The sequence below is a fragment of the Rattus norvegicus genome, chromosome 16 (genome assembly GCF_021556685.1).
Source record: "Rattus norvegicus strain SHRSP/BbbUtx chromosome 16, alternate assembly SHRSP_T2T, whole genome shotgun sequence".
In the NCBI taxonomy this organism is placed as follows: domain Eukaryota; kingdom Metazoa; phylum Chordata; class Mammalia; order Rodentia; family Muridae; genus Rattus; species Rattus norvegicus.
In genome coordinates, this window is record NC_141549.1 from 3,488,584 (window position 1) to 3,510,660 (window position 22,077).

The 22,077-nt window shown below is 41.5% G+C and overlaps 1 protein-coding gene and 1 pseudogene across 23 annotated transcripts in view; one reads left to right on the top strand and one right to left on the bottom strand.

Moving 5' to 3' along the window:
- The window catches only part of Erc2 (ELKS/RAB6-interacting/CAST family member 2), an 860,589-nt gene that overhangs the window by 591,937 nt on the left and 246,575 nt on the right, over positions 1-22,077 (top strand).
- On the bottom strand, positions 1,742-1,995 carry LOC148000356 (cyclin-dependent kinases regulatory subunit 2 pseudogene; annotated as a pseudogene).

The window sequence follows — 22,077 nt, forward strand, 5'->3', positions numbered from 1 at the left end:
AGAAATGTATGCCTGCCAGTATTGGACCACAGCTGTTTCATCACATTCTCCCCATCAGCCTGTATTGTTCCTACCTAGGGTTTCATGTGACGTTTGCATGCATGTGTGTAGGGTTTCATGTGATATTTTCATGCATGTGTGTAGAGTTTCATGTGACGTTTGCATGCATGTGTGTAGGGTTTCATGTGACGTTTGCATGCATGTGTGTAGGGTTTCATGTGACGTTTGCATGCATGTGTGTAGGGTTTCATGTGACGTTTGCATGCATGTGTGTAGGGTTTCATGTGACGTTTGCATGCATGTGTGTAGGGTTTCATGTGACGTTTGCATGCATGTGTGTAGGGTTTCATATGACGTTTGCATGCATGTGTGTAGGGTTTCATGTAACGTTTGCATGCATGTGTGTAGGGTTTCATGTGATATTTTCATGCATGCGTGTAGTGTGCTTGAGTAATATTCATGACTTTAATTTTTCTTATTATTCCTCTTTCCCCTTCCTTTTATCCTAGCAATGACCCTCATTCTTTCCTGGAGTTTTAATCCCTGTAAATTCTATGGAAGACAAAGCACGTATTTGTCTTTATGACTCTGGCTTGTTCCGATTGTCATGATAGCCTCCAGGTCTATCCATTTTTTTTGATATATTCAGATATTTTTTACTGGGGATTAGTTTTTAAATTAAAGCCTTTTATTATTGATTCAGACCTTTCTTTGTCATTCACACACCGAGGTTTGTCATCATGCTTTGACCTGCTTCATAAATTTTTTTTAATCTTTATTAACTTGAGTATTTCTTATTTACATTTCGATTGTTATTCCCCTTCCCAGTTTCCAAGCCAACATCCCCCTAACCCCTGCCTCTCCCCTTCTATATGGGCTTCCCCTCCCCATCCTCCCCCCATTACCACCCTCCCTCCAACAATCACGTTCACTGGGGGTTCAGTCTTGGCAGGACCCAGGGCTTCCCCTTCCACTGGTGCTCTTACTAGGATATTCATTGCTACCTATGAGGTCAGAGTCCAGGGTCAGTCCATGTATAGTCTTTAGGTAGTGGCTTAGTCCCTGGAAGCTCTGGTTGTTTGGCATTGTTTTTCATATGGGGTCTCGAGCCCCTTCAAGCTCTTCCAGTCCTTTTCTCTGTTTCCTTCAACGCTTAATTTTGTTCTTTTTTGTGGCCACCTAAGATCCTTTCTGCATACTTGCCATACTTCTCATCCATTGGTAGGCTCTCAGGCTGGTTCCACTGCTGTTCCTAGCAGCGTGGAGGCGACGTGGGTAAGTAGTCTCTGTTATTTGCAGACCTGGATGTTGTTGGTATGTATACTCAGGAATCATGTAGCTGTGTCATATAATAGTTCTATTTTTTGTTTGTTTTGAAGAATTGCTACACTAATTATTTCTAGTGGCTGTACTAATTCATGCACCCTTTTCCCTTTCATCCTAGCTAGCGCTGGTTGAGTTCTTTTTTTATTATTTCAGCATTAGTGATAAATGCAACATGCAAACTTTACTTAGCCAAAGTAACAGGTAAACTAAAGCAGGCGTTTATACTAAGAAACAACTAAAAGGAAATTTATCTTTAACAACTTAAAACAACCTACTTGCCGGTGCATTTAAGTAAGCTGTGTTAATGTGAAGAATACAGCTCATACACAGGTATGTATGAAGCACATTTTTCCAGTATTCGCTGACTACTACATTCTATACACATATGCATTAAATTTGAAGAAGATTAGATGATCCCAGCTGTACTTCATTTTTGTTGTTCTTTTGGAAGAGGGCCGCTAAAGAGAAGAGTATGTGGTTCTGACTCACGGATCATGTAATGAACCCATCCTGGACTCTGCTGTTCACCAAGTCTCCTCCACTCCTCCTCAGACATCAGATGAGTTTTAGGGACCTTGTTTAGAGAATTCTCTGGGGAGCATGTCATGCACGGTACTTGTAGTGCTCATCGAAGTACTTGTCCAACTAGTAGATCCAATTGTGGGCCATCCTGCCGGTGCGTGGAGGGGAAGAAAAGGGCACAAGGGGCTCCACATCTGTCTATGGCCAATGCAATGACCCAAAACATCATGTTTTTCTTATTGTCATAGTTACTGTTGTTGTTGTTGCTGTTATGAAGTAATCTGGAGCTTTGTATTAATTTAATATTCCTTTAGCTTCCTACTACTTCTACTTATGAGCTGCCTAAGAAAAAGAATGCCTCTACCTAGCACCCCTGTGTGTGGCAGAGTTTGGCCTTCACTAGTCACTGAGCCATCTGAACCAAGTGAGGACCAAGTACCCGGAAAGTAATATGGAGAAAGATTTTGGACTTGCTTAGGTCCCTTGCTGGCACCACCTTATGATAATCGTTTGTATTTTGGTCAGGTCTTTCCAATCTAGGAACATTAAATTTCTTTCATTTTTAAAAATAAAATTATAAATAGATGATAATTTTACTGTGCATCTGGTCAGACAACCAACTATTTCCTTTGGAAATCATCTGTCAAGAGATATGTCAGATATCCCAGCACTGTCCACAGCTGTCCATCAGACTCTTCAATTATGTGACTAGCTCCAAGCCCAGAGCTGCCTTATGGCCATTGAGAGTAGATCATGAAGCTAAGTTCTGAGCTGTTCGATGTTGGAGAACTTACTACATTCCTCTGACTTTTTGTTTAGATACACAACCAGTGTTTATGAAGCATTTATTATATCCTGTGCACTGTTGGGAATGCACTGCTTAAATAATTCAGACCAAGATCCGAATTAATTTATAAACAGTAAGTCTGGTGGGGAATGGATTGCCCAAATGATAAGCAATTGAAGTAGGTAAGCTATATGGTAGGTGATATGGCAATCAAAACTAGTCAGAGAAAACTAAAATACATCTATGCTGGTGGTTGTGAAGATTCAGTGTGTTCATGAGTGTCACATGTCTATGCAGAGCTGGCCTGTAGGAATTTATAAAGGTTAGGAGGGAACCTTTCTTTCCTTGGCTACTTTGCCTGAAGAAGTGAGAAAAAAACATTGATCCCATTAGAAAGTGGGGGAGGGGGCGCTACATTTCAGTTATATTGATAATTTTACATTGTTGTTACTATGGTTCTTAATATTTACCAAGCTTTGGTATTCACTTTATCTCCTGTAAATGATCACATGCCAAGTAGAACAACTGTTTCTGAGGGGCTTCCTGAAGGAAGCATAAGGAGGTAAGCCCATGGAGACACATTCCAAGCAGACCGTCTTCACCCTCCCTCAATAAAACCCCCTTTGCCTGAAGCAATGTGGAAAGGCTGATGGTCACCACCACATCCTGGGATTATAGCTGTGTCTTTCAATGTCCATGCATGCGGCAGAGATGACTGGAGACCCAGAGGCAGAGTGACAGAGCCTAAGGTTGCTGATTCTGAAGGCATTCATGTCTACTGGCGATAGTCTTGTGTCTGCCATAGCTTCTTTGTAAAAGTCATGAGGCAGTAATGAACTGTCTCTGAACCTTCCTTCTCTTAGGCAGTGCTGAAGTATAGAAGGAAACAGGATAGTTTAAACCAGTGGTCAGTCGTGTTTACCTGGCAAACTCCCAATCGGGTTCTAACCGGTCTATCTCTGGGGTCTGGTGACCACAGATTCGGGTCACGAGTGTTCCATCTAAAGAATGGCTGCTACTAGATCACAATGAAGACATAAAGGAGCATGAGTTGCTTACTGTGTCTAAGAACCCTTGACTCTGCAAGTATGTGTAGGAAGAGAGCTAACGCTGTCAAGGATTGCCCTAAAGGGTAAACTAGATGTGGAATAAACTAAGAAACCATAGTCAACAAGAGGTGGAGAGAGAGGTTGGACACATTTAGCATCACCACCACCACCACCGTCAATTTCCAAGTGCTAGGGTCTCACACACACTAAGCATATGCTTTACCACTGAACTATGACCCCAGCCTGTGAAACTTACTTATAATCATTTCAATTCTTTAATTACTTTTATTATACCTTTGTGACATTTGAAAATACGCTCCACAGGATATGTGTTAAATAGTAAATAAGTTCAGTGTTGTTATCACTCCAAATCAGTAGGAAGTGAAAGCCAGGGTTACTGTTGAGAAGTGTACATAGGTTAGTCTAAGATCCAAACAAAGTTCTAGGGTTGATTGGTTATGTCTACCAAGAACGAAGAGAGCAGGGACTTAAGTGCCAGGTTTGTTCCCTGCAGACTAACCTGCATGTCTGAGTAGTTGCTAGAAAAGAAAGATACTTTTTATTTTGCTTCCTATGAAAATCAGACCCATCTTGGAGATGGCCCAACATCTGTTCTTAGAAAGAACCAATACTCCATGACTGTGTTTACAGCTTGACACACTACTACAGTTCACAGTTGTTAGCTTTACGCGTAAATATTTATAAATTGAGCTCTGGGCAATTTCATCATGAATTAAGAAATATCACTATTTAAACTGATATAAATCAACAGGGACCAGATATAAAATATTTTTTGATCTTTGCTTTAAAATGATGCTTTGCAAAAAAGAAAAAATAAAAATTACCAAGATATCATAGAAAATATTCTTATGTTAAGTACACTTGATTTAAAGATTTTCAATGTAGTGTCCCTTGTTATGTTTTCTTAAACACAAAGTCCAGTCTGATACTTTCTTAGCATTCTTTTATTATTGTTCCTCACAGTCAGCTTTAAATATGGGGCACTTATCTTTAATTCATATCCAAATGCAAAGTAAGAAGGTCATGGCAAGAAATATCACCTTTTTTTTAATTTTGACTTAAAGTTTCACTTTTTTACAAATTCAATTACTTAATTTTACTAAAATTACAATTGAAATTACAATTGGAAAGTAATGGACTTAGGTTGGAATAGCAGGAAGTTAATTACAGGTAGTCAGCTCTTAAAGGACAGAGTATGCTAGAAATGGCAGCTTCTTTTGTATTGATCTCTGTTTCTCCTTGAAGCTGACTATGACCTTTCCTGGTTTGTTCAATACCACCACTGTGCCTATGTTTCCTTTTCAACCTTTTGAATCATAGTGGTGGTGCCAATGAGTCCACCCTGCTGGATATTCAGGATAAGAAACCACAGCATTGAAGTTGGTATTACTCTCCCAGGCAGAGGATATTTGTGCAAATAAAGTGTAAATGGTGTGAGACACTTCCTCAAGAGTGCAATGGCTTAATCTCCATAGAAGGATTTCTAACTTTGTGTTACTCCTACAGAGAAACAATAACCAAAAGCCCTTGGTGGACTTATTAATTTTCCCTAGCCAGTAGTTTATTTCTTGTCGAGAATAGTGTTCTTAGACTAGGTACTTCAAAGGGACAAAATTCTATAATTCTCAATACAGTTTTAATAAGTTACCATGAAACTTAATTTGTCATCATTTCTTGAAGTGAAGGATTTCATAATACTTAAGAAATCACCCACTTATAATGCTTTTTAAAATTTCATATGTGAATTCTATTAAAACAAAAACGTTTTGTTCAACTATGTTTTCACTGGACTACAAATAGATAATTTAAAATGACATTATCTTTTAATGTTTTATTTTTCTACCTAGATGTGGTCACTCAGCCCAACTTTGTGTCTTCTTCCTCTAACTTCAGATCTCTGTTCTAAATAGCATCCCAATAGGCATAACATTTTTGCAACCTACTTTTAATAAGGGTTCAACCTCTTCTCTAGCCCATCACCCAGCAGAAGTAGTAGAAGACAAAAGTTATTAGGATATGGGGGAAGTGGACCTGTTCAGCTATAGGTCTTTGGGAGCGAGCTCCATCTTCTTCGGCAGCAGTTCAGTCCTATAGCGAACACCAAATACAATTCAGCAGCTGCAGGCCAGTTCTCTAGGCAGGCAGACATCAGGCACGAACCAGCGGCTGTAGGTCCGTCTTGAAGACTTTGGTCCTGAGGCAAGGCTGTGGAAGCAGCAAGTTACCACGGGAACTTCGTAAGCATTTCTTTGGTGAATTTCTGTTAATGGCTACATTACCGTGAGTTGAGCTCAACAATGCTATGTTAGGTAAACCAATACATGTGTGTCTTTAGTGAAGAATAGTGAGGTGGAGCAAACTAAACCAAGGCTCAGTGTTCATCTCCCGCTGTCTGTGCGGTCATATTTATACTTCTTCGTCAAGTGTCCTTTCACGTATCTGCTATATCCAAACATCCTTTCTTCTGGGTCTGCTTCAGCAAAACATTCTTAGACGTGTTTGCTTTAGCAAGATGTCCTTTCACCTGTGTGCCCCAGCAAACCACCATTTGACATAACTAACTTTCCAAAGAAACCAGAAGTTTCCACTTCACAACCTTATGACCCGCTTGCATATAATGTGTGCTTGTTCAGTGTGCTGACACATGGGGTACAAAAGAGCACTTGCCCAGGAAGGGAATACTGAAATATTACATTAATATTACTTTATTAATATTACTATTGCATAAATAATACTGAAATATACATTACTTTATACTTAGAAATTTATAAAGGGGTGCTTTTACAAACTCTTTTCAAATTGTAGGTATGCTTGGTATTCAGTTTAAAAAATCTATTCAGATGTAGAATTTGGGCTCTGAATTAATTATTTGGTTAAGTATTCATTTTATTTTGAGATTTCTTGCTGGTGATTATGTTTCCTCGGACAATGGGTCTCTGGTTGTAGTTCCTGGACCTGCAGCCTCAGAATCCTTTAGGAACTTGTTAGGGATACAGAACTCGGGCTGGCTCCGTCTCTTTGGAGCCTGAGGCTCTGGGAGGAGGGTGCAGCAGCCAGTGTTGTAACAAGTCTTCCTATAGATTGGGCCTTGTAAGTAGATGACTAGTGCACCCATAGACCCTGCCCATGTACGAGCCTTTGTGCAATTGGTATCCAATCTTCTTACTGCAACGTAATAACATCTACAAATATATTGGGCCACATCCACAGCTATCCTGAAATGCATATGTGATACAGGCCATCTTGGAATGTGTTAAGATCACATAACAATGGGTTTATGGTTTTTTTGTTTTGTTCTGTTTTTTAAGGTGTCCTGGGCTGTGAAATGGGAGCCAGTCCTTCGTGTAAGTGGTATCTGTACATACTCAGTTTGAAAACTCATGTCTACCAGGAACATATGGTTTGTTCCCCAATGCCTCGCTGCTCATTTGATCATAAAGTAAAGCCCATTCATATTATTCACATGAAATTGGCCCCAAGAGAAGATATGAGGAAGTTGTGTTAATATGCCTCTAATTACTTGGTCTTTAGATAAGTCTTTGGCCCCTTCCTTGCTTTCCATAGAAGTCATCCAAACCCCTGCTATGAAGGACTTTATACTTGAACTGTAAGCTAGATTAAATCTACTCTCCTTTAAACGGCTTTGGTCAGAGTAGTTTATCACAAAAGACGAGAAAGAAACCAAAATAGCAGACGTTGTTATCCTTCGTGTCCCTGTGTCAGGGAAGTAGTAAAGTCACCTCGAGTGCTATGTGACTGTGAAACGGTGACATTTCTAACCATACATCGAGCATGAATAGCTTAAAAATGTTGTCCCTTTTGATGTCAGGTAACAGGAAAGTAGAGAAAGAGATAAATAATGCATTATTTTTATTTCTGTGATTAAATACCCCATCAAAAGCACCCGAGAGAAGAAAGGATCTGTTTTCATTTACAATTTCAGGTTATAGTCACCCTAGTGGAGTAGTCATTGTGCCAAGAACTTGAAGCAACTGTTCATATCACATCTCCAGTCAAGAGCAGAGGGAAATGAAGGCATGTGCACTTACTTTCATGCTCGATTTTATTCCTCCACTCTCAATATGGTTCCCTGCTTAGGGGATGGTGCTCCCCACAGTAGGCAGCGCCTTCCCACATCATTTACCCTAATTAAAACGATACTCTCACAGACATGCTCATAGTGCAGACCCAATGTTAACACTCCATTACTGAGACTTTCTTCAAAAAAGTGCTTCTTTGAGTTAAGTTGAAGAATGAAGGTCATCATCACAAACTGCTTAAAACGTAACATCTACAATTCCCCGTGTCTGTAACTGGTTCTACGTTCTTATGCACCCAGCCAGTACTAAAGTAGCACCTCCGGCTAAGAGAGTCATTTATACACTACCAATTGCAATGTATCTTTTCCTATAGTTGGCAGTGATACTGTACAGGATTCCAACCCCTATGCAAGGCTGTTGGAAAACGTAGGAATTATGGTTCTGCTGAAGTGCTGAGGGAAGAGATGGGACATCGAGAGTCTTTTGCTTCTATCCTACTTAAGGCAAACCCTTGCCCTCTCCAAAGTCTGTCTGATAGTCTTAGTTGACCACATTGTGTTCCATTAACTCCCCCCGGGGAGTGTGTGTGTGTGTGTGTGTGTGTGTGTGTGTGTGTGTGTGTGTATGTGTATGTGTATGTGCATGTGTGTGTGTACATGTGTGTGTATGTGTGTGTGTACATGTGTGTGTATGTGTGTGTGTGTGTGCGTGTGGTGTGTGTACATGCATGGGATTTTTGAGTCAGAGTCTTGAGTCTTCAAACGCTGCTCAGACTAACCTGGCCTGGAACTTGATAGGCAGCCAAGACTGCCCTGGAACTTGGAATCCTCCTGCCTCTGCCATTTGAATATTAGAATTACAGACCCATGCCACCATATTTAGCTTTTTAAAACATAATATTTTTAAAAAGCATTCTTTGTTCATTATCTCTGCTTATACGCCAAGCTTCTCTGTAGATATACAATCTCTTAGAAGCTCTTTTGATATAGCCTGTTTAGTGATAAGCATTGCCAATTTTTGTGTCTTGAAAACTGTCTTGATTCTCCATTCACGGCCTTCTGGTTCCTGTTGTTTCCATAGAGAGCTTTACTGTCTTGGCTGAATGGTGGGTACGTTTCCTCTGTGACTGTTTTAAAGATGCCTTTCCTTGATGCTCTGTGCATTGCTACATTGTGTTGGTATTATTTTTGTTTTATTTATTCTTCTTCTTTTTTTTTCTTTTTTTCTTTTTTTTTCGGAGCTGGGGACCGAACCTAGGGCCTTGCGCTTGCTAGGCAAGCGCTCTACCATTGAGCTAAATCCCCAACCCTATTCTTCTTCTTATATGCATAATGTCATATCCTTTACCAGTTTTAATTCTCCCCTCAAATATCTATTGCTTCCTCTGTATTTCTGAATCTCCTTGTGGGATGGTAATTATGTGTGAGAGTTCCCTTTTATTCTCCATATCATGTAATGTTCCATTTTCATTTTTCCTTTTTTCTTTTCTGTGAGCTTCATTCTGGATGGTTTGCTGGTTTTCCCATTCCTTTATTTTCTCCACAACTGCCTCTACAATATGGCTGAGCACCTCCCTTGAGCTTTTTATATCAGCGAGGATATTTTCCCAATTCTCAAAGTTTAATTAGGAGTTCTAAAATGGCTTAGCCTTTTTTGGTCATACTTGTTTCACATTTACTTTTTGCTTAATTCTTTGTACTTCTTATTCCTTCATATGTATGTAAAGTGAGCCTAAAATGAACTTCTTTGAAGGCTTCTGATATGCTATATACATCAGTCCTTTTAAGCATTTTAAAATTAGTTATATTCTGCAATCAATTTTAGTGTCTTATCCCAAGTCAAGCCTTTGCTTGGTCCACTTGCTAACCGTCCCTCTACATCCCCTTCATGGGGATCGATGGGGATCATTTTATATTTGGCAAATCATGGTGAATCCCCCAAGGGGCTAAAATACAAATGCTCTCCTCCAAAATGAATTTACATTTATTTTCTCCCCTGAGAGCAGGGCACTTCTATCAACCTGAGATCACCAAGTCCCAAGAAATACTGTTTGTCAGGATTCCAGGGTTAATCTCCTGTAACTTGCTAGGACTGGCACCTCGATTGCCCAAACCATGCTAGACCTTGCTCCCAGCGTGACCCTGGGTATCGCTCTGCCTATCACTTTTTACTTCTGGTTTGAACGCAGACGTGAAGCTTTGTTTGGGTGTTTTCCTGTTTATCTAGTCGTAAGTGGAGTCTTCTGACTTCCTGTGGGTGTGCCAATGCAGTCACACTCAGATGTTTAAAGAAGGCCATTCATTGCAGCTACCCAGCCTTAGGTATGGGCAGCTGACTTTAGATATGGAATGGACACACACTAGTAATACAATAACTTCAGAAAAGCCTTAAAATATTTTGGCCCCATCTATCTTAATTTTATAATAGTCATGCATTCTCAATTTTTCTGGGATTTTTCCATTTAATCCATTGGTCAATCTCCTTAAAGCCCCTTACTCACTGACCCTAAGTATTCCTTTGCATGTATGAAAATAGAACCTAAAATCTACTTTCTCAAGAAGTTCTGATGACCAATATACATTTATTCTCTTAATCATTTTTAAGTAGAATATCTAGATGGCATTTTTATTTTTAAGCATTTATTAGGGATTACTCTATTTCAGAAATGACAACCATTTTCTTAAAGGTCCAGACAGTCGGGATGTGTGCATCTTCTGCAGCTACTCGACTCTACTGTATTACTAAAAGCAGCGGGACAGGATGCAAACAGATGGATGTGGCTGGCTTCCAATTAAACTTTTATTACAGACCCGGGTGGTGGGTCCGTGCACTCTACTTTGTTGACCTCTGTCTCTTCTAAACTCTCGGGCAAGTCTTTCTGTGTACTGAACCTCTACTCATCCTCACTTTAGGGGTTTCTGCTTCTCACATAGCCCGAGTAGTAGCTTACAGCAGCTCCTAACAGTTGTGGCTGTAATTCTCACGTGTTCACTCAGTGTCTAATTGCCCAGCTTCCAAAAGGAAAGAATGCTCCTGAGTGTCAAATGGTGCATATTCTCACCTCAAATCAACACTTAGCACACAATACCTGTGATAGCCGGGCAGCTTCAGGATGTTGGCACTGTAATTAGAATGCACACTTGTCCAAACAGCTAACGTGGGTCCTCTAAAATTGGGTAGCTTCCCCAAAGTCTTGCTGGCTTGCTTTGGGTTCAACCTGAGGTGGATCTCTCCTCAGATGCACAGTCCCTGTATGCTCCCCTTGGTTTCTTGGTCCTCTGCAAAGGTGAAGAACAAGGCTCTCCAGCTATTCGCGTAGCTGGGTCACGCGAGCAAGAGGCGGGGGGATGGCGAGGAGGAGTTACAGAAGCATAGCATTAGTATCAAATGAGGCAAATGAGCTGACTCAAGTTAACCAGGAAAGGATCAGTTACCAAATTGCAACAACCCCACGGTTAAGGTACAGCAGTCTGATCCAGGGTCAAACCAGTTTCATGCCAGCGGGATCCCGGTGTTCATGGCGTGGTGCAGGGAAAGTACGGAGGAAGGTTCCATTCTCAGTGGAGATCTAGGGCGGAGCAAAGTGCCCCAGCTTATCCAGGAGGTCTGGCAACCATTAAAGAGAAATGACTTCCTAAATTCTAACTGACAGGGGGACTGAGTGCATTGTGCCATCCAGGATGTAGAGCCCCCATGTGCAAGGAAATGGATACGCTTTCAAAACTCGTGGGGTCTCTCCGCTGTGTCCCAGGCCTGGGAATGTAATGTGGAACTTTTTTTTTCCTTTCAATCTTTCAAACAACAATTTGAAAGAAAGTTAACTTACTTTTCCTAGGATTGTGGGAAGCTGTGTTTTGCTTATTAGTCAGTGGAAAATCGATACGACTAAAATATGTTTAAACGTAAGCTGGCTAATATAGCAGGCTCACGGCAGGAAAATAGACCATTTGAAGCAAATCGACCATTAATTTCGTACGTATTACTTAAGAAAAGAGAGAACATGGAAGTAAAGTGAAAGTGACGTGGCGGTCCATCTCAAACATCCAGTGGATGTAACATAACAGAATTGTCTGCTGTGATTTGGTGAGCTCAGCCAAACCGTCAGAGCCAACTCTCAGGGCCTCACAATAACCGTGAGCTTAACCAAGTTCTACGGAATTGAGGCATTAATTCTCTGTAAGGCACCAACCACAAATAAGTATGTATTACTTTGTCAGAGTAATAATCCGTGGGCAGAGTACCGTGTCTAGGTATAACGGCAACTTGCAGAAAATTGATGTAGCCGTTGCTAACTATACTTAGAGAGGAAGACGCGACCTGTACGTATACTCGTATCTACCAAAGTTGTTTGTACCCCGAAATGGGTATTTATTTTGGCATGTCCCCTAATCTTTTAACCTTTATCAGTTATATGCAATTCATCATTTTCTGAAAAAAAAAAACTTAAAATTGCATGGGTGTATGTGCACCCATGTGCAAACACCAGGGACAAAACTGATCTACAAAACATGATTAACAAAACTACAAGTTGAAAACAAAAATCCCTGAAAGCCTGGAGGAAATCACTCTTTCAGCCACAGAGTCTATTATAATTATTGCAATTGATCATCCAGTAGGGCCCCCGAATCCCTGGCAGCCAGGGCAGAAAAGGGCAACGGAATAAATCGTACCATTCTTGTTACTGGAAAGGAGGAACTGGTTTGTGGAGATAAAGATTTTCCTGGCACTGGAGAGTCAGGAGGTTCTTATGCCTCGTTTTTCTATAGGGGTATTGAACCACATAATGGGTAATGTCCTCCCCAGCCTTTTCCAGCCAGTGCAGATGTGGTTTTCATACAGCTGTCTTCTGCAATGGCTTCCAAATACAAGCTGAACTCATGTCATTAAGGAACAGCCCAGAGAAAGCCGACTGAGAGCGTGGGGAGGGCTATTTCCACGTTGTGAGAAGTGCATGGTTTTGCTTCCAATGTGTATTTTATTCTAGAGAGAAAGTCTCATCTGTGTGTCTGTGCTGCTGAAACCTGGCACTATTTGTATATGTAGGCAAGTTCCCCACAGATTGTGCCCAGCCTGTTTTAAATGTGCCTACTCATAATTGTCTTCTAGAGCTAGTGACATAAGAAACTAGCACTTAAGTTTTCCTGTCACCTTTGCCCTCTTGATTCATGAATAATGCACTGGTGTAAGTTGGTTAACCATAGACAGAGGCTTTCACAAACTTGGCCATTCATTGGAAGGGAAACACTATCCCTGTTAACTAATAGGTCTCAGTAGAAGGCTCTGTTATTTTCATTTTCTTATTAGTTTTGAGTTTTGATGTTCTTATTACCAGTAATGTTCTGTTGTTGGTTTATGTCATCAGTATGTCAAAGGAACTTGCGTTGTATAATAATCATAGGAAAACGTCTAGAGGCTGGTAAGTCTCGCTCAACTGCTTGAAGAGTTAGTGGAGGAAGCCTTTCCTATGGAATTTAGTAAAACTTAGGATATTCTACTCACTCTGAGGTTACATTAGTCAGTGGTGACTGCCCACCCAAAACCACTGTTCAATTAGCATGTTCACGTGATTGTTTCAGCCTGTGAGTTCCACCTTAGCACATCCAAAAGATGTTGATTGTCTGAACACTGGAGTTCTCCTGCCTGTGCCCTTCTTGGAAATTCTGTCATCATTAATATTTGTAAAGTGCCTAGAAGACATGAAAATGCACCCAGTAACCTCAACTCACACTAATCCATCTCCCTGGCCCTAAAGCATGAGCCCACAGCATCACTGAGCATAGCTCCTCCCCCTTTGTCAGGAAATACGTGAGCTTCTGGGTATCGACTTTCTGTTCTCATCTCTTAGTTGCTGATGTTCCACTCTGTATCTCAGTGCCCATGTGGCTTTCTGGTCTCTGTAAGACTCTGGTTCTTAGCTGCACTAATGCATTGAAGTCATTGGACTTGCTTTGCTATTGACCAAGAACTTGCTTTGCCTTCTTAGCCTTGATTAGCTTGGCCAATGTTTTAGGAAATAATACGTGGGAGAGCTTGTCAGGATCTAGCTTTGCATAAATGTGTTCATTCCTAACTCAACGTCATGTTACCACTGTTTCTTGGATGCTGCCTTAGATATTTTCCTTATTGCTGAGACAAAGCATCTAACTAAAGCAACTTTGGTAAGGAAGGGTTCGAGTGTTTGTTTGTATTTATTTGTTCGGCTTTTGGTTCAATGGAAAGTCCATCATGGTGGTGAAGACATGGCTGCATGACTGTGAGAAATTGTTGATCACACTCTATTCTAGAGTCAGGAAGCAAAATCAGCCAACTCTCCTTCTCTTTTGATGCAGTCAGGATTCACAATCCATGGAAGGATGCAAAGTGTCTTTAGGGTAGGCCTTGCCACACCTTAATTAATCAAATCTAGAAACTCTCTCAAAGGCCTGCTCAGAGACGTATGCCAGTGTGCTTCTAGGTTCTGTTGAGGTGACCATAGCAACATCTGCACATTTCACTGTGGTATCTGGTAGTCAAGAACTTGGAGTCAAAAGGACATTTATTCAGCAGCCCCACTTGAACTGAACCCAGGGGGTGTGATGTGGTGCTAGGACGGTCGGTGCTCAGCTCTCTTAAGTTTAGCAGCACAGTTCTCTAAGCAGAGACACAGACATCTGGCAACAGGAAGGTGATGTATCAGTGCGGCAATTGGTGGCCTCGTATTTGAAAAGGCTTTAATGTCTATTTCCTACAGCTAAAGAATTCCATCTCAGCCCTCTGCCTCTCTGCCTACTCCCATTATTGGAAAGACTGGAGATTTCCCTTTTTAATTGTCCATATTTTGCTGAGTTAGCAACAGCAGTGCAATTTACCAAGTCTTAACCTCTAACACTGCAAGGGGGAGCCTGTGAAATATTGCCCAAGTCTTGCCTTGGTTTAGCCATGAATTATGCATTGTGTATTTAGACTATTCTGCTGTTATAGTCTGTTTATCTGTTGACTTCCACTAAGATTTAAGGTTTTGTGGTACTTAATAACTTGCTTTATTTTGTTTGACATGTATTTTATGTCCTCCATGTGCATGGATACATAAGATACACAGTCGTGGGCGAGGGTCGAGAGAGAAAGCCCAGCCCTGGCGGCATTAACTTTGAGAACCCAGGGGTGAAAACTTTCACATACTCTTCATTCTTGCAGAGTTCTGAGTTTTCCCTCCCTACAGCATGAAGTAGCTAGATAAAGGGAGAGAAATGCTGCCTATTAATGGTGGTCCTTACGCTTAAGGTATCCAAAGACTTTCAGTTAATTCAGCATCAGCTGCAAGTACAAATCTCACTGTTTCAGACCATATTGTGTCTTTTGTTCTGTTTATTTCACTGGCCCCATAGTCAAGGCTTTTAACCTGGTAAGTTAGTGGAGCTTTTACGAGTCTTCCAAATAAGGGCAGTATCGAGCCTGTGAGATGACAGTGGATTTTAATTTGATCTTAAAACGTTTTAAGCGTTTTTTAACCTTTCACAGGTTTGTGTTTGGAGCTGTTAAAGAAAAAATTAAAACATCAAGAAATCCTTAACATGTTCCTGCATAGTATGACTTATTACATGTTGGTTGCCATTTGTGTAGGGGCTAAAGATATATCCGCATCCTCTATGTACATTTATTTGCTTGTATATTTATTTTAGAGACGGAGTCTTACTCTGTAGCCTAGGCTAACCTCAATATCAGAATCTCTCCCTTAGCTTCTGGATAAGTCGTGTGAGGTACCGTGACCGATTTTTAATGTCTATTTATATGTAGTAATTATGTCTGGATAACTTTTAATCTTAGTTTTTTTCTGATTTTCATTTTGGATTTTATAAATAATCTTTATCAAAGCAGAAATATGACCCTGTAAAGACTGGTTACAAATCCCTACCTTAACCGTCATTCTCTCTCCACGGCCAGTGCCTCTGAGGTCTGGGAAAAAACAAACAACAAAACAAACAAACAACAACAAAGCAACCCCTCCTTTCCCGGCTTTGTTCACAAAGAATCATGTCCCAGGCAAGCGTATTCAGAGGTGTGTGAGCCACCATTCTCCTCGCCCCTTGTGAAACCCTCACTGACTCAAGAACATCTAAGGCTAAGCTGCTCCTCCTGTCCTCTTGCTCCATCCATCCAGTCAGTAACAGGGGACCCAGTTTTTGAACAGAACCCAGCCTGAGCTCCTTGCTGGACTTCCTTGCTTTAAAGTAGACAGCAGCAGGCAGACAAATGTTCACTGAGGAACTCACATGCGTTTCCCCAGCAAGCATGGCTCTGCCCTGCTGCACCAAGCTCTGACGTCTGCTGACAGATGGGCCATCTCAGTTTCTAACTCCAGCGAGCTCACGGACCAGCTGGGATCTGGCTTGGTGACTGGATTGGGTTTCCTCAGACGCAGGCCTCTAAGGATCTGAGTGCAAGTTGCTTACCGAGAAGGACAGAAAGCAGAGGCACTCACCCGCTGTCTTCCTTTCACCAGGAGCTGATAGCCATTAATGGCAGGGGTAATGTCCAACATGCCTAGCTTATATGTACAGGGTGCGTCAAGAGGACATTGTCAGGTGGAGTCACGGGTGTCTCCTGTAGGATTGTGCTGACCAGTGTTGCACTAGTGATTGCCAAGGGTGTGAAGGAAAGGTGCTGACTAAGGCAGCTGGGATGGGGATCCAGTCTGTGATTGGTGGTTTGAGTGTTGAAGGACTACAGACCATGGAGAGGCAAGGAAGCCTATCCTAGACACATGGCAGTTGCCTGAGACATGGGGGATGGGGGCGGGGCAAGCAGAAGTAGCTGGAGCAGCCTGCGATAGAAGGAGCATCTCAGAGAGAAGCATAAATGCTTCCACTGGGCTGGAGTATGAGAGAGGTGATCAAGATACACAGAGTCAGATCCACCAAATGCTGAAATCCACAAAAGACTCCAGATATGATCCCGTGATCATATCTATGAAACAGAATCATAGATGCATTTTGGGTGCAGACATTATGGTAGTTAGGTTTGCATTTGGAGAAAAGTCCTGGTGGCTTCATTTGAGGAGATGGAGAAGGGACCACAGCTGGGGACAGGAAGTCCAGCTGAGAATTACTACTGTGAGCATGAACAGCTAGGCTCAGAGATCGCCTTTCCAGTGCCCAGAGAATGTCTCTGGGCCAGCACATCCCACTGCTGTCTACACTGCTGCCAAATCACATCCCCAGCATGCATCCTGGCCTTGTCAAGAGATGTGGATGATGACTTTTGTCTTTCTGCAAACATGGGAGCCCTTTTTATCCTCCATGTTTTTTAAATAGAGAGGCTTTTCTTCTTTTTTGGAAAAAGGTGGCTAGATTTCTTTTGAAATTTTATCTAGTTTATTGCCACCAGATAAAACAATGTTTCTTTCTCTTCCAGAACTCCCAAGAAATTCTTCTCAGGTGTATTGTTTGGGGGAGTAGTAATGGGGTTTCAGGCATAATCCCATACTGCGCCTCTCGCCCTCTTCTCATTCTATAAAGGATTTGCTTTCAATCGTCTTCAGTGTATTTTCTTCAGCTTAGACATTGAGCTAACTTCCTGGCTGAGTCTGTAGTGTTTTTGCGCATCCAGGCTGTCTTTTTGCCTTGTCTGTTAAGGGGTATGCCTCTAGTTCAGTGGCTCTCAGCCTGTGGGTCACAAGCTCTTTGGAGGTCAAACAATCCTTTCACAGGGGTCACATATTAGATATCTTACATATGGGATATTTACAGTACAATTCATAATAATAGAAAAACTACTGTTGTGAAGTAGCAATGAAAATAATCGTACGGTTGGGGGTCATTCTGACATAAGGAATACAGCTTTAGGATGGTTGAGAACCACTGCTCTAGTGGAACGGTCAAGAATAAAAGGCCTAATAACTTCCTGATGGTGCTCACCCCTTACTGTTAGCATCTCTAGATACTTAGAAGATGCTCTGCTTCCCTGAGGATTTAGAAGGAAAAAAACTACATGTTCCCCATGGTCTCAAGAGGCCAAGTCTTGATTAAGCTATGCGGGCAGGTTTCTGCTTTTGAGGCTTCATTTGTTTAGACAAGATCTTCTGTAGCCCAAGCTGGCCCTTGAACCTGAGATCTTTATGCACAACAATGTGCTGCCATGCTGGCCTCAAGGGTTTTCTTTAAATCTGTATAATGTCTATATAGATTCTTTGAGATTTTTTTTACGTGCGTATGATGCATTTCAATCATGTTCACCCCTTCCTCCCCCTCTACCCCCTTCTGGATCCACCCACACAAGTAGAATACAATTGAAGACATCTGGTAATAACCACAAGTAGTAAGCCTTGGGCTAGTGGCATGTTCATGCAGCGCAGTGTTCTGGATGAGAACAAACTGTTATAAGATACTGCTGCTGGGATGAGCTCAACCAGCATGCTGAGTCAAAAGGGCTTGAAGGAGAAACAGAGAAGTGTGTTGGACCCTCCATAGTACTAATAGACAAAAAGTAATCCATGGAAGAAACTGGACAGTGGTTTCCTGCATTGAGGAGTGACTGGAAGGGGCACAAGGAGTCTCTAGGGTATAATTGTATTTTATGTCTTCAAATGCACTGGGTCCATGTATATGATCATTCTGTGAAATTCGTGGATATATATATATATATATATATATATATATATATATATATATATATATTAAGAAAATTCCTACAATGTAGCCTATTCCTCAATAATTGTTTACTTAAAACCAAGTCTGAACTGAGCACAGTAGATCCTAAGGGGTAAGTGACGGATCCATGTCAGAAGTGTCTCAGGGTGGGGAGGCAGCTTCCAGAAGGTGAAGAGGCAGCCTCTAGAATGTGCCTCTTCTTCCCCCTTAAGAACCAAAAGTTCTTAGGCCTTGGAAAGCCCCTGCATTCTGGAGGCTGCCATGAGACTTCGTTGGGGTTAAGTTCTGATCTGTTTTTGCAAGACTTGACTTTGAAACCCTTTTGAAGCTATAGCAGTATTATGGGATAGGAAGTCGTAATTCCAGTGAGCGTCGATGGCTCAGTAGCGATTCAGTTTGAACCTTGGCCATTTATTGAAAAGGATTGCTTGCTTTATCTTCCTTGTTGAGGTTTAGCATTTAAAATAAAATGTGATTAAATGTCAAGAGCTAGAAGAAGATAAGGCAAAAATGAGTGAAAAATTAATCGCGAAGTATTCTGCTGCATAGAAGCCAGATCAAGTCCAGTGTGACTGAGGGCAACAAAAATAGTAATCATTTTTAAAGAATCCAGAGAGTGGAGTTTGCCTAACGTTTCCCACAACATTCATGGTATGTCTTAATAGACATATGCTATTTTTATCCCTACTTTACAGATGAGGAAATTAATGCTCAGAGACATTTCATGCCTAAAGTCATATGAGAACTGGTATTAAAGCAGGTTGTCTGTCCCAGCTTATGTCATATGTGGACATATTCCAGTGTAGGCATATGTAATATTTCCCTGTGATGCTAGGAGTACTGGATGTGCTAGGAGCATCTTTCCTGTTGCATGTAATAACTCAAAACCAATCCACACTAATGCCGGCTGTGCTCCAGTAATGCAGTCTTCTCTCCCTCATTGGGAGCTGCAAGCTGCAATCTTCCCTGATCCAGTCAGCCTGCCTCCTAATGGCTATCCCTGCCCCCTGTGGCTAGCTGTCACAAATCCCGGACCCCAGTAAAATCAAAACTCTAGAGGCTTGTAATTTATCACTCAGATTTATATCAGTAAATTTTCAGTCCCCAAAATGCCCACACAAAGAACTCAAAACTCAACTGGTATTGATGCAAGATACCCACCTAGATGGGACAAATTGCCCTATGTTATTCTATTGCTCTTCTATGGTATTCATAGCTACCTGTGGCTATTTCAAGCCACGTCCAGTTCACCTTCTTCCTCCATTTTCTCTCATCTCCGTCTCCTCTCTCTCCCTCTATCTCTCTCTGTCCTGTCTCTAAAACTCTCAGCCCGCCCCCCTTTCCCACTGCAAATCACAGGCTCTAGCCTTGTCATTCTCCTCCCCTCACCTGCTTACAGACAGCAATCCACAACTTCCTAAGGGTTGAGCATTAACTGAGCAGATGTTTCTTTCTAGACATAGCCCAGTAGTACTTTGTATTATTCTTCATCTTGAGGGAAATGTTACCATTGATTTGATGGAGCTTATTCAACTCACCCTCTACTCTAGCTATAGCTAAAACCCATACCCAATACTCTCAAACCTAGCTGCGTGTACTCAGAACAGAGGTGCCAGTGGTCACGGTTTGAATGTGAAACGTCCCTTTCATCACAGGCTCATGTATTTGACAACTTGATCCTCCATGGTGATGCTGTTTGGGAAATAGTGGAAGCCTTTGCACATGGGGCCTAGCTAATAGGCATAGGGTCTTTGGGGTGAGCCTGGAGGGTTATAGGCTGCCTTCCTTCCCTTCTATCCTTCCAGCTCATGATCCTCTGAGAGCTAACAAGCTGTGCCACAAACTTCTGATACATGGTCAGAGCCCCAGTCACCATGCCTTCCCTGCTGTGACGGACTATACCTCTTTACGAGGCAAAATAAACCTTTCTTCCTTATGTTGTTTTTGAGAAAAATAACAAAGAGGCCATATGATTTTTACCTTTCCAAGCCCCCAGTTTAGTCATCTTTAAAATAGGGGTCCTAATTTGACAAGGCTATAAGAGATATTTATGTCATTTGTATAGTACAATACCCAGTTCATCAGAATATTATCGATAAGATTATATGTCCTCAGAGGTGGCAAAAAGATAGATCCCTATACACAGACCCATGGAATTAATTGTAAGTCCTTATTTTAAAATAGTGGCTAAACTGTCTTTAGAATATATTCAGTAGTCAGGGACATTGGCACCAAATGGGCAATTGAATCATTTCATGGCTTAGTGTGTAGATGGCTCTGAAATCACTACTAAAATATACAGATAATCTACTTCAGTTACTACTCTGTGCCATTACAATGCAACACACACACACTCCGCAGCAGGGTGAAACTTGGCTCAGTCTTCTATTAGATTTGCAAAGGAAAAGATAATGGTTCTACTGTAAGTTGGCACTTCTCAGGCTATGTGTGTCACACTATGGTGAGTTTAGCTCAAGTGATGAATGAACTTAAAAATTTTCCACATCTAAAACAGATGTACAGGCAGGATCTACAGCAGTAGTCAATTCATGAATGAAGAAAATAAATGAAAGGATAAATGCGCATTTCAAGATCTAAGTCTTTGCTCGATATTTTAACCACATGGCTGATTTCAAAGTCCTCGCATCGCTGAGATGGAAGAGAGGGAGCTGGCACCTTGCAAGAAATTCCTTGCGACCTTCATGTGTTAAAGAAGCCATCAGAAACAATCAGTAGGACCTCAGTAAAGCGGGGAAAACAGAGCTACTGAGGTAGAGCTCTCCGGGTAGAGCAGCCTCTGTCCAGAGAACCGACCCAGTTGAGACAAGACTTCAAAATGTGGGGGATTTCCAGGTGGCCTGGCTGGACAGTGTGGGTTGAGCATGCTTCAGGGGTTGGTCTTACTGGCTTTTTGTTAGCACATTATAGACTACCCTTCCTTGCCACCGGGGTCACGAGGATCCCCAGTGTTGAGGGCAATTTGCTGTTAATGGTTGCAGAACCTTGACTAGTTGTGACTAGTCAATAAAGTGAATGCATATTTATGTCAGGGCCACAGAGACTAGCTGTTGTCCAACCATGGGACTAGCAAGAAATTTGAGGCTCACATTTACAAGGTCAGAGTAGAGGTCAGTTGAAGGAAAGAACTGAGGGATGCCAGTGCAGACATCCTGGAACACTGCAAGCTAGGCAGTTCCTTTGTTCCGGTAAGATGAAGAGAGATTTGAAGAGAAATCAAAGAATGGTGCTAACTTGTAAAGCTTGGTTTATAACCTAATCATTCAAAGACTGAGATCAGAGATGCAGAAAACAATTTTTTTTTAAATCAGGAACTACTTTGAGGTTTCCATTAATACTTAGAGCATCTCTCTTTCATACGTTCCTTCATCACTCATGTTGGGTAACCGTTCTTCTCACTCTCCTTTCAACATTTATCTGTGACAACCTCTCCAAGAAGTCTTCTCTAAAGATGGAAGGGCGTTTCCCCTTTATATCTCTGACTGCATGTTGAGGTTTGGTCTATGGCTATGTATTGTAATGCTAAATTCTATACCAGGAGGTCTAGGCCAACTAGTGACTTCTCATGTTTAAAAGCTTTTGTTGTGCAAACTTTGTTCCTTGATTTAAAACTATTGGTCAAATAAAATTGGCTTCAGTCAGCTACTGGAGAGATTAGAGGTAGGTGGATTAGGAGTAACCTCCTTGGA